We start from the raw sequence: 14,874 nt of genomic DNA on the forward strand, positions 1-14,874 counted from the left end.
TTTGCTCTCAAATAAATAAGTAAAATAAACAAAAAATATTTTTAAAAAAGGAAGGAAGATGGAGAAGGGACAGAGCCAGGGACCACTGCACCTGTGCCTGATCCCTGACTTTTCCAGGATCCCAAAGGACAGCCAGATCTGCAAATGCTCAGGCCCCTTGTATAAAATGGCATTGTATTTGCATAGAATCTACAAACAGCCATGTACTTTAAATCTTCTCTAGATTACTTAAAACACCTCAGACGATATAAAGGCTATGTGCACAGATGTGCTGTATGCTTAGGACATGACAAAAAAACAAGTCTGCATATTTTCAGCAGAGATGCAACCATCACAGGCAGACAGATGAGACATGGGAGTGTTTCAGATAGGGTCTTGCTACAGTAGCTTAGACTGTCCTGGACCTCACTATGTAGCCTAGGCTTGCCTTGAACTTGGGATCCCCTTGTCTATGCCTCCCAAGTGCTATAGCTAGGCATTTATTGTTTAACTATTTTTTTTTTTGGCAGCTCACATAGCAGTTATATTTACACAAAAGCAAGCCAAATAATAAGCAATGAGAGACAGTCAAGGTCATGTGTGGCTACGACTGATATGAAAATAGAAACTCTCAAGGAATACTCCAGTTCATGGTCTCAAGATGAGTAAGCAGATAACCAGCTGCCATTCAATCTTAACCTTTTTCTGAGACATGGCATGTATGGAGCTCCAGCTGGCCTGGAACTTCCACTGTCCCTGCCCTAACTCCCAAGACATGGGATTCCAGGAGCGTACCACCATGGCCAGCTTCTGTATAGAAACTTTCATCTACAAAGTCTTCCATCCTTTCCTGCATTGTCAGCAATCAACCCAGTGGACCCCACGGCAGCCCCATGGGGCTGGTGGGGCAGGTACTGCTATTTAAGATAAGCACTAATCAGCCTAATGGCAGTGTCCCTCTTTTTCCTGCTCAGCTTCTCTAGCTCTTTAGAGTTGAGCCGGAGGGCCATTTCCTTACAGAATAGTTCAGAAAGAGTATGGATATTTTGTTCTCCAATATTTTTTGGTGCTGAGGATTTAACCCAGGGTGTCAAATATTCTAAACGCATGTCCTACCATTGAGAAACATTCCCAGCCCCAGAAAGAGTACTGTTTAATTGTTCTTTTCTCTTTTTTGGTTTTTTTATTTTTAAGGTAACATCTCACTCTAGCCCAGGCTGACCTGGAATTTACCATGTTGTCCCAGGCTCGCCCCAAGCTCACAACAATCCCATCTCAGCCTCCCAAGTGCTAGGATTAAAGACATGTGCCACCACTCCTGGTTTAAGTGGACTTTTATAACCAAAAATTCACATACCGGACTTGCCTTTTTAAATTTTATTTTTTTGCTTTTTATTTATTTATTTGAGAGTAACAGACACAGAGAGAAAGAGGCAGAGAGAGAGAAAGAGGAGAGTGGTCACACCAGGGCTTCTAGCCACTGCAAATGAACTCCAGACACATGCGCCCCCTTGTGCATCTGGCTAACATGGGTCCTGGGGAATCAAGCCTCAAACCGGGGTTCTTAGGCTTCACAGGCAAGTGCTTATAACCCCTAAGCCATCTCTCTAGCCCTGGACTTGCTTTTTAGTGGGCTCTGAACAATATGAACAAAAAGTGAAAAAGAGAGTAGAGTGATAAACAGCAGAGCCCACCTCAGTCACATAAGTACCCTCTCTGAAGTGTCTGCCACAGTGATGCGAGTGTGTATGCCTGTGTGTCTGCATTTGGCCCTGGTGTTTCCTAATGTAGATTCCAGTTACAGTTTAACCAGTGCGAAAGCCCGAAACATAAATGGCTATGGTCCCCTGAACTGCCAGCCTGGGGCAACCTTCAAATATTTCCAGTGTGCTCAGCGTCTTTATGCTAAACTTCTGTTTGTTTTGAGACAGGTCTCACTATGGTCTAGGTTGACCTTGAATTCCTTTTTTTTTGGTATGAAAGAGAGAGTGAGTGCAACAGCAAGAGAGAATTGGTGCAACCGGCCCTCAAGCCACTGCAATCGGACTCCAGACGTGTGCGCCACATTGAGCACATGTGTGACCTTGCATGCTTGCATCACCATGTGCATCTGGCTTATGTGGGATCTGGAAAGTTGATCATGGGTCCTTAGGCTTCACAGGCTAGTGCCTTAACAACTAAGCCATTTCTCCAGCCCTGGCCTTGAACTCTTGATCCTCGTGCCTTAGCTTCTAGAAAGTTTGCATTAGGGACACACTGCCTAATTGGCTGTTGACTATCAGGGTGTTTGTTTGCTTGTTTTTTTTCTTTTTTTTAAGGAAAGAATCTCATGTTGTCCAAGCTGGCCTCAATCTCTGTATGTTGCCAAGGATGACTCTGAACTTCTGATCTTCCTATCTTTAGCTCCAGAGTCCTGATATTATAGGCATGGGCTATCACGCCAGTTTATGTGGTACCAAACCCAGGGCCTTGTACATGCTAGCCCTCTGTGATCACTATGAGAGGCAAAACCTGAGTATGGTGGTCTGTTCCTAGAGCAAATTCCACATAGCCCATGCAGGATCACACACATCTTCAGTCTTCTACTATTAAAACAGTATCAGCTCTGGTGTCACTCTCAGGTTATTCTGAGAGTGTACTTGAATGTTCTGGGGCATTTCCACAGCCACAGGCCATGGTACTGAGCTCCCTTCCACTCACAAGGCAGGCTGCAGAACACGCTGGCTAGCGTTCTCCTCAGAGCCACCTGTTAGTTCCTTCTCTGCCTAGTCATCTCCACGTCAAGCCTGCCAGATTACTTACAGCTACCCAGATGCTCTTCCACGGACATGGCCATTTATGCTGTTGGTGGAGATTACAATTTGTCTTTAAATTTTGTCTCTGACAAACAAATCTGATATTTTGCTTTGACATGATCTACATGAAGGCAACCCAGAGAGTTAGAGAATAAAATATCTAGCCAAGCATCAGTCTAAAAAAAATAAAGCAGACAATTCTAATTAAAGCTCCAATTGATTTTTCTTTAAGAAGTCTCATTTATTTTATTTTTATTTGAGACAGAGGAGAGACAGAAAGAGAGAGAATGGGCACACCAGGGCCTCTAGCCACTGCAAACAAACTCCAGACACATGAACCACCTTGTGCATCTGACTTTACCTAGGAAATGGGGAATCGATTTCAGGTCTTTATGCTTTGAAGGCAAGCACTTTGACTGCTAAGCCATCTCTCCAGCCCTAAAATTACATATTTTTTATTAGCTAGCAAAGAAATAGGTGTCATATGGCTCATTCATAACATCTTTAGTACTTTTTAAATGATTTGTATATTTATTTGAGGGACAGAGAGAGAGGCAGATAGAAAGCAAGAGAATTACATGGGTATTGGAGAATCGAACCTGGGTCCTTTGGCTTTGCAGGCAAATGCCTTAGCAGCTAGGCTATCTCCCACGCCCATCAATCTTTTATTATAGAATAGCCTTATGTTAGATGACTTTGTCCAACTATAGGCTAATGTGTCAGGTCTCTGTCCATTCTATCCCCTAAGCCTCTGCCCCAGTACAAGAACGTAAATCCAGTGTTTCCCATGTGTCAGGCAAAACTACAACCCCAGTCTTCCTTTCCCTTTTTTATTAATTCAGAATCTCATGAAGTCCAGACTTGCCTTGAACTTGCTATGCAGCCAGTTATGACCAGGGGCTCCTGATCCTCCTTCCCCCATCTTCTGAGTACTGTCATTACAAACATGTGCCATCACAACCAGTTTATTTGGAACTTGGTTAGAACCCAGGGCTTAGTGTTTTAGACTTTAAAAAATATATATTTTATTTTTATTTATTTGACAGAGAGAAAGAGGGAGGGGGTGGGGGGTGAAAATGGGTGCGCCAGGGCCTCCAGCCACTGCAAACACTCCAGACGCATGCACTACCTTGTGCATCTGGCTTACGTGGGTCCTGGAGAATCGAACCTGGGTCCTTTGGCTTTGCAGGTAAGCACCTTAACTGCTAAGCCATCCCTCTAGTCCCTCTTTTAGACTTTTTTTTTTTTTTTTGGTAAAAAGAAAAGTACATAGTACCTTTATTTCAAACAGCTCAAGAAAATTGGACACAACCAGCTGTTCCTCAACAGGAGACTGAATAAATAAATTATAGGACAGCTATACAATGCAACAGAAAAGAACAAGATGTCGATGCAAAATAAGGACCCAGCAGGGTCTCAGAAATGCTGTTCCATAACAGAGATGCAGAGATAGGCTGATGATTCCCTGTCTGCAATGTTGTACACCAGGCACAATTCTCCTGTGTTGATGTGAATTACAGCAGTGGTCGAGCTGAGGCAGGAGGTGGGGCTGGCAGGAAAGGGAAAGAGAACTTTGGGAGTAGGGAAGATACTCTCTATCTTGTCTGAGGTCATAGTACATGGATATAGGCATTGAAGGATACATTAGAATGTGACTAAATTACTGCACTTTTAAAAGTAGCTTAGTGCCGGTCGTGGTGGAGAACACCTTTAATCCCAGCACTGGAAAGGCAGAGAGGTAGGATGCCATGAGTTCGAGGCCACCCTGAGACTCCATAATGAATTCCAGGTCAGCCTAGGCTAGAGTGAGATCCTACCTTGAAAAACAAAAACAAAAAAAAAAAGTAGCTTAACGATTTCTTTCTCAGATTTTCAAAGTGGTGGTCTAGCCCTCCAAACAGGTCAGCTTCACTGCAGGGACAAAGGATGCAATGGCCCTGTCCAGGGCAACTGGAGACAGACCCAGGAGCCCAGGGACGTGTAGATAATAAACTCACAGCACACTTTGGCTCTGCACCACCATGTACCACTGTGAGCTTGTTTTGTGCTGGAAAGTATGCTATTGTTATGAAAACAATAGCCATGACCCAAAACATGAAATTCCAAGGGTTATACAAACCATGGCTAGAAGTGCACCTCGGGCCTTAGATTCCAAACCCTCAGAGTGGCTGTTTCTGGTGCGGACGGGCATGGAGGGACGTCAGGCTCGCATGGGAGCTGCGGCTGCAGCCAGGCCAGCGGGGCAGCCTTCCCCAGCCAGCACCAGCTCCTGCGCCTCTGTTTCTCACCCCAGCTGAAAGTCTTCCCCAGAAGCATGGGTGCGGGTTCCCAGTTCCCTCTCCAAAAAGCTCTTCTTATTTTCACAGGGACCAATGCGCACTTAGTGCTGGTGACTTAATTTTGCAAATCCCTCCAGGCTTGGCCTGCCCTGTAGTGCTGGGGAGACGGTGGCCCTGTGACACAGCCGTGGCCGGGGAAAGCGCCCGAAGGGTGCGTTAATGGCTCAGGTCACTGGAAAACCCATGAAGGTGGCCTCACGTGTTAGGCTCCGAGGACTCCTTGAGCTGCGGACCCCAGGTCAGTGCCGCCTAGCCTCCTCTCTGCCAAAGCACCTGCTTCCTGAAGGGTGGGCGGCCAGGCCCGTGAGACATGACGTCACGGGTCTGGATCACATGTCAGTGAGGTGCCCTTCCTGGACAGGAGACGGGGACGCAGAACCCAGCAGAGGTGCATGGCCTGGGCTGGATCAGGTGCCCACGTTTCGGGAATAAAGCTACCTTGTCATACTTGCCCGAGCCATGGTGCCTGTGAGGACCACAACAGCCTTAGGGAGTTCTTTTCATGGAATTTACTGTAAAATTAAAATGCTGAGCCCTATCTAAATGGAAGTTATTGTGACCATTGAGAAATAAAATATTTAATTGCTAAGAAAAACATTAAAACTTCCTTATTGTTCACCTGTTGAAGAAATGTTGTCTTCCTTGCTAGTTTAATTAAAAAATTATGAGCAAAAGCCGGGCATGGTGGCTCACGCCTTTAATCCCAGCACTCGGGAGGCAGAGGTAGGAGGATTGCCATGAGTTCAAGGCCACCCTGAGATGACAGAGTTAATTCCAGGTCAGTCTGGACCAGAGTGAGACTCTACCTCAAAAAAAAAAAAAAAATTATGAGCTGGATACATAACCTAGGCTTGTAATCTCACCACTTAGGAGATGAGGCAGGGGAATAATGAGTTTGAGACCAAGCTGAACTACACAGTGAAACCCTACCTCAAAATAAATAAATAAATAAATAAAAATTTGCCTTATTTGGGGTATATTGTTTGTCTTCTGCCCAGGCAGAAGTTAACACCTTGATTTTATGTACATATATATTTATTTGAATTATTGTTAATGAAATGCATGCATAGTGTAAAAACTCTATCTTTTAGACTTTTGAGACAAGGTCTCACTGTGTTGGCCAGTAGTGTACCTGAAACACAGGTATGTGTCACTGGGACCAGCATGTTTAAAGTAGGCTAGACTACACTATGATGTTTGTTAGGTTAGCTGTGTTAAATACATATCACCTTAGGTGTTGTTAGCTAATGTAACTAACTTCAGTGTAAATTGAGAAGTATCTGTACTTCACAATTTTTGGTTAAATTAATATATTAATGATGCTGGGTGTGGTTGTGCATACCTTTAATCCCAGCACTTGGGAGGCAGAGGTAGGAGGATTGCAGAGTTAGAAGACACCCTGAGACTCCATAGTGAATTCCAGGTCAGCCTGAGGTAGAGTGAGACCCTACCTTGGAAAAACCAAAACACAAAATCAATATATTAATGATATAGTTTCTCTGACTTTGGAAATTATATTTATAGTTGAGTCATGTAGTATATTATGACTGCATTTCATTTTTAATGTAATCTCTAATTTTTTATTTTTTTTGGTTTTTCAAGGTAGGGTTTCACTCTATCCCGGGCTGACTTGCAATTCATTATATAGTTCCAGGCTGGCCTCGAACTCACAGCAGCCCTCCTACCTCTGCCTCCCAAGTGCTGGAATTAAAGGTGTGCACCACCATACTCAGTTTGATTTTTTTCTAGAATCAGCAATTGCCTTCAAAGGGAGCTCCATGGCTACAGCTTCTTAAGAGATTCCTCGGTCAGTAAGTGAGCCCTCACTGGAGACTGAGGGCACAGCATCCACAAGGTTAATCCCGACACAGGAAGCTCCAAGCTCCATAGCTGTGGCTTCTTGGGGCTCTCCTTGCTCTGTAAGTAAGCCCTTGCAGGAGACTGAGGGCATACTTTATTAAGGCTATCATCCTGGAATAAGGAGCTCCATTGTTTGGGCATTCTTGGAAGCCCTCACCTCTAAACTCAGGGGATGCATACTTGGGGTGATTCTGACCCAGTGAACCCCACTGCAGTGCTGCTCTGTGTTTTCATACTTTTGGGCAAGGAAAAAGAGCTCTTTTTTAATATTTATATATATTTATTTGAGAGAGAGGGACAGAGACAGAGAGAATGACAGGATGGGTGTGCCAGGGCCTCCAGCCATTGCAAACAAACCCCAGGTACATTTGCCACTTTGTGCATCTGAACTTATGTGGGTCCAGGGGAATTGAATCTGGGTCCTTTGGCTTTCTGGGCAAGCACCTTAACCACTAAGCAATCCTTCCAGCCCAAAAGAGCTCTTTTTAACAACCCAGCGGAGGTTGTCATTCAGGGTGTCACGATTCTTCTAGATGGTTTGTCTGCTCTTGGTTCCCATGCTCTGTAAGTAAGCCCTCACACTGTGGCTGAGGGAGGAGCATCCATGGAGCAATCTTGACACAAATGAGCTCTACTATATATAGCAGATGCCTTTCAGGCTCTAGCGTTGTTCTAAATAACCTTTCACCATGCAAGTATCTCCACTAAACGCATTGGTTCACCACACCAGGATTGGTGCAATCATACTTTGGTCTGCCATCTGTGATCTATCTTGGGTGAAGATGTATGTTCCTGTCTCCCAGGGGAAAAATTTCCTGTGACACCATTTGACCTGTAATGCTGCCAGGAGGTCTTCCTGTAGACTTCATGATACTTATCCTTCCACCACTGGCTGTTACAGGCTACATACCAAATGCATCCCAACAGGATAGGGAGAAACAGTCATCAAGGCCCAGCAGAGACTAAACCAGAAACCTTGATATCAATGCTTGCTAAAGGCAAGGTTAGGGAAGTGCAAACATTTCTCATAGAGGGCCACATTGCAAATATTTTACTCCTTGAGGCTTGGAGGCAAATCCAGAACACAACATTTTTTAACTCCTTACAATGGGCTGGAGATATTGCTTAGTGGTTATGGCACTTGCCCTCAAAGCCAAAGGACCCAGTGTTGAGCCCCCAGGACCCATGTAAGCCAGATGCACAAGGCAGCACATGAATCTGGAGTTTGTTTGCAGTAGTTGGAGGCCCTGGTGTGCACATTTACTCTCTCTCTCAAATAAATAAAAATAATATTTTGGTGTTTTTAAAAAAATATTTATTTTTTTGGATTTTTTTTTAGGTAGAGTCTCTTTCTAGCCCAGGCTGATCTGTAATTCACTATGCAGTCTCACGGTGGCCCTTTGAAGCTCCCTTTGAAGGCAATTGCTGATTCTAGAAAAAAATCAAACTGAGTACGGTGGTGCACACCTTTAATCCCAGCACTCAGGAGGCAGAGGTAGGAGGGCTGCTGTGAGTTCGAGGCCAGCCTGGAACTACATAATGAATTGCAAGTCAGCCTGGGATAGAGTGAAACCCTACCTTGAAAAACCAAAAAAAAAAAAAAAATTAGAGATTACATTAAAAATGAAATGCAGTCATAATATACTACATGACTCAACTATAAATATAATTTCCAGGGCTGGAGAGATGGCTTAGCGGTTAAGCGCTTGCCTGTGCCTAAGGACCCCGGTTCGAGGCTCGCTTCCCCAGGTCCCACGTTAGCCAGATGCACAAGGGGGCGCACGCGTCTGGAGTTCGTTTGCAGAGGCTGGAAGCCCTGGCGCGCCCATTCTCTCTCTCTCCCTCTATCTGTCTTTCCCTCTGTGTCTGTTGCTCTCAAATAAATAAATAAAAATTAAAAATATATATATATATATATAATTTCCAAAGTCAGAGAAACTATATCATTAATATATTGATTTTGTTTTTTGGTTTTTCCAAGGTAGGGTCTCGCTCTACCTCAGGCTGACCTGGAATTCACTGTGTAGTCTCAGGGTGTCTCTAACTCTGCAACTCATAGTGATCCTCCTACTTCTTCCTCTGAGTGCTGGGATTATAGGTGTGTCTCACCACACCTAGCAAAATAAAACGCATTTTTTTAAATCAAAAAGTGCAACAATTAAAAAATATATAGGCTTGGGACCTAGTTTGCATCAAGAAACTTCAACACGACTGAGAAAACCAACACTGCCAAATAAAATAGTGTTTGTGCTGGGCATGGTGGCTCACGCCTTTAATCCTTGCACTCAGGAGGCAGTGGTAGGAGGATCACTGTGAGTTTGAGGGCAGCCTGAGACTTCAGAGTGAGTTTCAGGTCAGCCTGGGGCAGAATGAGACCTTATCTTGAACTACCCCTGACAAAAAAAAATGCAGGTAATGCAGGTGCTGGAGAGTTGGCTCAGTGCAAAATGGGCTTGCCTGTACAAAGACATGAGTTTGATTCCTAGTTCCTACATAGTAAGGCTGGACATGGTGATGTGCACCTGTAATACCAGTACTGGAAACCCAGAGACAGACTGGAGCACACTGACCAGTCAGCCTAGGCTACCTGGAGCTTCGGGCCAATGAGAGACCTGTCTCAAAAAAGTGGACCAAGCAGTGTCCCACAACCCCCTCCCCCAAGAAAATGAAAGTGATAATGAGTCTTATGATGACACCACTGGTAGAACTGAGTATTTGGCCACAATCCTATGGTAGAAAAATACTCATCCAGATTGTAATGGGTGGTGTGACTGGATGATGTGCAGTATTTTTATTCCAGAAGGTTGGGAAACTTGCAGCAACTGCAGTAGGTGGTATCTGCTGCAAACATATGTTAGCAATAGTATTCTTGAGAAAATCATAGCTTTGTCATTGTTAAAATTCACATCTGTTTAGAAACTAGTCTCTAAAAGTTACCATTGGATATACTATGTTGCCTAATAAATTGTTATTGTATTAAAAAAAAAAAGTGGGCAGGTGTGGTGGCACACGCCTTTAATCCAGCACTCGGGAGGCAGAGGTAGGAGGATCACCATGAGTTTGAGGCCATCATGAGACTACATAGTGAGTTTCAGGTCAGCTTGGGCTAGTGTGAAACCCTACCTCAAAAAAAACTTAAAAAAAAGGGGGGGGGGATGGTATTCCCACCCAGGAAAGATACCTGAGATTGTCTCTGGCCTTCACATGCATCTGCACACACACACGAACATGCTTGTGTACGCAGGCATGCTTGCTCACATGTGCACACACACCCCATTAGATTTAGTATTTCAGCCTTGCACCTCCAGAACGATAAACCTTCTGCGGTGGTTTGAATGTAAAAAAAAAATGTCCTCATAGCATCAGGTGTTTGTGATTAAGTTTTGTACTTAGTCCTGGGCCTGGAGCATTTGAGAGGTGAAGACCTGCTGCATGAAGTGTGTCACCAGAGTGGACCTTGAGGTGTAGTCCAGCCCTAGGTGTGTGTTTACAACAGCCTGTGCTTGCTGGTGTTGGAATCTGTAAGCGTGAAATAAATCCTTTCCTCCCATAAACTGCTTCTGGTTGGGTGTTTGTCCCAGCAACAAGAAGGTAACTGTATCACCTTCTTTATTTTTCATTTGCAAGGAGAGAGAGAGAGAGGGAGAGAGGGCACACACCAGGGCCTTTTGCCACTGAAAACAAACTCCAGACACATGTGCCCCTTTGTGCATCTGGCTGTACATGGGCACTGGGGAATTGAACCCATAATTGCAGGCTTTGGTAGCAAGCACCGTTAATGGCTGGGCCATTTTCCTAGCTTCCATCTTTCTTTCATTTTCTTTTTTTTCAGTTTCTGAGGTAGGGTCTCACTCTAGCTCAGGCTGTCCTGGATTTCACTATGTAGTCTCAGGGTGGCCTTGAACTCACAGTGACCCTCCTACCTCTGTTTCCCAAGTGCTGGGATTAAGGGTGCGTGCCACCATACCCAGCTTCTTTTTCTTTTAAATATTTTACTTATTTATTTATTTGAGAGGGGGAGGGAGGAAGAGAGAGAGAGAGAGGAAGGGAGGGAGGGCGGGAGAGAGAGGCAGTATATAGAGAGAATGGGTAAGCCCCGACCTCCTGCCACTGCAAATGTACTCCAGACACACACACTACCTTGTGCATCTGGCTTATGTGGGTACTGGGGACTTGAACCTAGGTCCTCAGGCTTTGCAGGCAAGCGCCTTAACTGCTAAGCCATTTCTCCAGCTCTCCTTCTTTCTTTATAACTTACCTAGTCAATGATAACAGAGAAGAGACAGAGACTTTGATATATGCAAATAGTAACACAACATGAAATCAATTAGATTTCCAAGAACCATGTACCAGCCATCACATGGGATTCTCTGCACCATGGCTTTTTCACCATTTCTCTGCTGGAGCACACCTAAGGGAGCAGGTGCACTATGGGCAGCTTCACATGGTGACATCACTATGGTGATACCATTGGGGGAAGGGGTAGACTACTTGAAATAGCCTGTATCCTGTCCTTCACCTCCCAAATCTTGTAGGCTTTTCACACGTGCTTATATTGATTGGATGCAGACCACACCAGCAGCTCTGCCGAGTCTCTACCTATGAAACTTACCGACCAGTGGGAAGACCCCCTGAGCCACCAGTGCCTCAGCTTCTGTGCGGCAACCATCTTGACAAGAGCATGGCTGTGCACAGGGTACCTGCTATCCTGGGTTTAAGTAGTAGGAGAGATTTCCTAGAGAAGAAGATGTCTAGAAGAAGAAGAAGGAAGTGGCAGGAGGGAGAACTCTGCAGATGCAGCACGGCACATGCCCAATTTGCAGAGCTCAGATGTATATTGGCATTTTGAGGAGCTGCATGTATTTTGTGACTATTCACTGGCTTCCACAAACATATATTCACATCAAACACCTGGAAACAAGAAAAATATGCTAAAAAATAAGATTCTTATAACACAGGATTTCTCCTACTTCTGCACTATTTCCATTTTGATATTTCTTTGTTGTGGCAGCCTACTTGGGCATTGTAGGATGTTCAATAGTATTTTTACATGCCAGTAGCAAAAAGTGTGAAAACAAAAAAACTTAGATATTGCCAAATGTCTCCTGGGAAGCAAAATCTACTGATGTAGAACCACTGCTATAAGATGTGTGAATACCAGGATCAAAGACTCTCCCTGGCTCACTCCAGGGACACAAGTGGGGACACCTGCCAATCCAAGTGTTCTTCTTCGGAGTAGCTAGCTACTTACTGTCCCCTGTCGCTAAGCAGAGAAGGTGAGCAGATGTTTCAGTGAGATACACTGGCACCTGGGGGAAATGATGAAGAATTTTAAGTTGATAAGAGATATAGCCAGATGGATTCAGAAAAATTTCCTATAGCACTTATATTTTACAAAGTATGTTTTTGCACATTGCACATTCAAAAGCCTTTCACAACATTATTATCTTATTATGTTTGAATAGCTGGGAGAAGGGATATAAAGAGTTGGAGCCAAGAATCTTGGGACTAACTTGGAATTCTGCCTTTCACCCCTCAGGAAGATGACTGCATAAATCCCATCCATACCAAGAGAACAGTAATGATAAAGAGTGAAGGAGGACTCTAGAAACTCTGCAATTATTTCAAGAATACATTGTATATCATTAAGTGAGACAACCAAGGGGTAATACAGTGTGTTACCTTTCATGTAAGAAAAAAGGGAATAAAAAGTACAGCTATTATAGAACTAAAGAGATGGCTCAGTGGTTAAGAGTGCTTCCTGCACAAGCATGAAAGTCAGAGGGGGCCTAAGACAGCTAGGTTTGATTTCTTGCTACTCACTATGACTTCTGTCTTGCATCCCCTTCTCCCAGCCTCTAGTGAAACAAGGTACCATAATGAGTGCTTTTTGAAGAGGTCCACGATGCAAGAAGTTGAAGAAACTCTTCAGCTGTTTGGGATTTAGCTATCCCTCCAAAGACACTTACCTTATGACCTTACTTGGATATAGACTTTTTGCCAAGAGGACAGAGTTAAATATAAGCATACTGGAGATGTTAGACAGTTTTCTGTGACTACAACAAACACCTGGTGTTGTATTTACCATTACATTGCTGGGACAGAGCACATGACTAAAAGCAGCTGACTGGAGGAGAGTCTTATTTTGGCTTACAGTCTTGGAGGGAAGTTCCATGATGAAAGGGGAAAGCTCTGCATGAGCAGAGGCTGAACATCACCTCCGCCATTGCAGGTAGAAAACAGCAGCAAGAGAGTGAGCTGAACTCTAGCAAGGGGGAGGTGACTATAACACCGTAAGCTCACCCCCTAAAACACACCTCTTCCAACAAGGCTCTCCCTCCCAAACTAACATCAAGTGGGGACAAAACATTCAGAACACATGAGTTCATAGAGAACATCTGATTCAAACCACCATATTTTGCCACTGGACCCCATAAACTCATGACCATTTTATGCTGCAAAAATGTGTTCCAACTTTAAAGATCTCCATTGTTGTTTTTTTTTTTAATCAATCTCAGCACTTTTCAAACATCCTTATACTTCAAGGTCTCTTAACTGTAAAACCATAAACAAATGTCACAGAGTAAACATTCATATTGCAAAAGATGGCACTCAGCATAGCTAGGAAACATTGAACCAATACATGATCTAAAACAGGGCAAACAAATCCTGTAGCCAAGTCTGACATCTGTAACCAGTTGATAAAGTTTCTGGAGTTCCCATTCTGCCTCTCCAACTCAGCTGCCTATAGGCAGGGAGAAAACTCCATCCCAAGATAGCAGTTCTCCTTGGTGACCATTCCATAGTCCTGTCAATTCCAAAATCCTGGGGTCTCCACTGCAACCCATGGTTCATCTCCATGGCTGCCTCATGCCTCCACACAGGGTCTTCAACAACACTGCCTCACATGTCCCAGTTTGCATTTCCAAAAAACAAATCCAATGACCCTTTCTTTCCTACATTTGTTATATTTCCAAACCCAGTACCAGATGGGCTTTACTTCCAAATAGTTAATATGGGGTGAGGGGGATAGGCTGACTTGAAGAGCAGGAAAACAGTTTCAGCATTGTTCCTTCGTGCTCCCTACTTTCAAAAAGAGTTGGAATTCTTCCTGCAGTCCTAATGAATTACAGCTGGCACAATACCAATGGTGGTTATCTCTCAAACAATTGCAGCTGAAGCACACTGCTGTCTCCTGCCCCAAACTTTCATTTCTTTCTGTGTCGTATCTTTCTGCTCTATGTTCTGCCATTATTTTAAAATTCAGCTTTGCTTAAATCTTCAGGACATGGGAAGATCACAGCTAGCCTCTTACACAAACTTCCTCTAATCTGGACAAAGCTGTTTTTCCCTTCATAAGCCAAGACTACACAGTCCACATTTCTTGTTCTTGCTATCTTTAGGTCTTTCAACTCTGACCAGAATGATCATCAAGCTCTATTTAGAGCATGAAAAGTATATCTTAATCCACGATTTCAAAATCTTTCCACATTCCTCCCATAAATCAGTTCCACAAGGCCAAAAGTCACACAGTCAGGTTTCTTGCAGCAATGATCCCACTCTTTTTTTTTTTTTTAATGCACTAGAGATGCAGAGAGGGAGAAAAAGAGGGAGAGAGGAAGAGAGAATGGGTATGGCAGGGCCTCTAGTCACTGCAAATGTACTCCAGGTACATGTGCCACTTTGTACACTTAGCTTACATGGGACCTGGAGAATCAAACTTGGGTCCTTAGGCTTCACAGGCAAGCACTTTAACCATTAAACCATCTTCCATCTCCCCAGCCCAATCCAATCCCAATCTTGATACCAGTCTTCTGTTGTAGTTACCTTTGCATTGCTAGGACAAAGCACCTAAGTAAAGGAGCCAATGGAAGGAAAGTTTTTATTTTGGCCTACAGGCT

The 14,874-nt window shown here is 44.0% G+C and overlaps 1 protein-coding gene across 1 annotated transcript in view; it reads left to right on the forward strand.

The window, feature by feature from the left end:
• The window catches only part of Slc25a30 (solute carrier family 25 member 30), a 180,685-nt gene that overhangs the window by 122,362 nt on the left and 43,449 nt on the right, over positions 1-14,874 (forward strand). The window lies entirely within an intron of this gene.

The sequence above is a fragment of the Jaculus jaculus genome, chromosome 3, assembly GCF_020740685.1.
Source record: "Jaculus jaculus isolate mJacJac1 chromosome 3, mJacJac1.mat.Y.cur, whole genome shotgun sequence".
Taxonomy (NCBI): Eukaryota; Metazoa; Chordata; class Mammalia; order Rodentia; family Dipodidae; genus Jaculus; species Jaculus jaculus.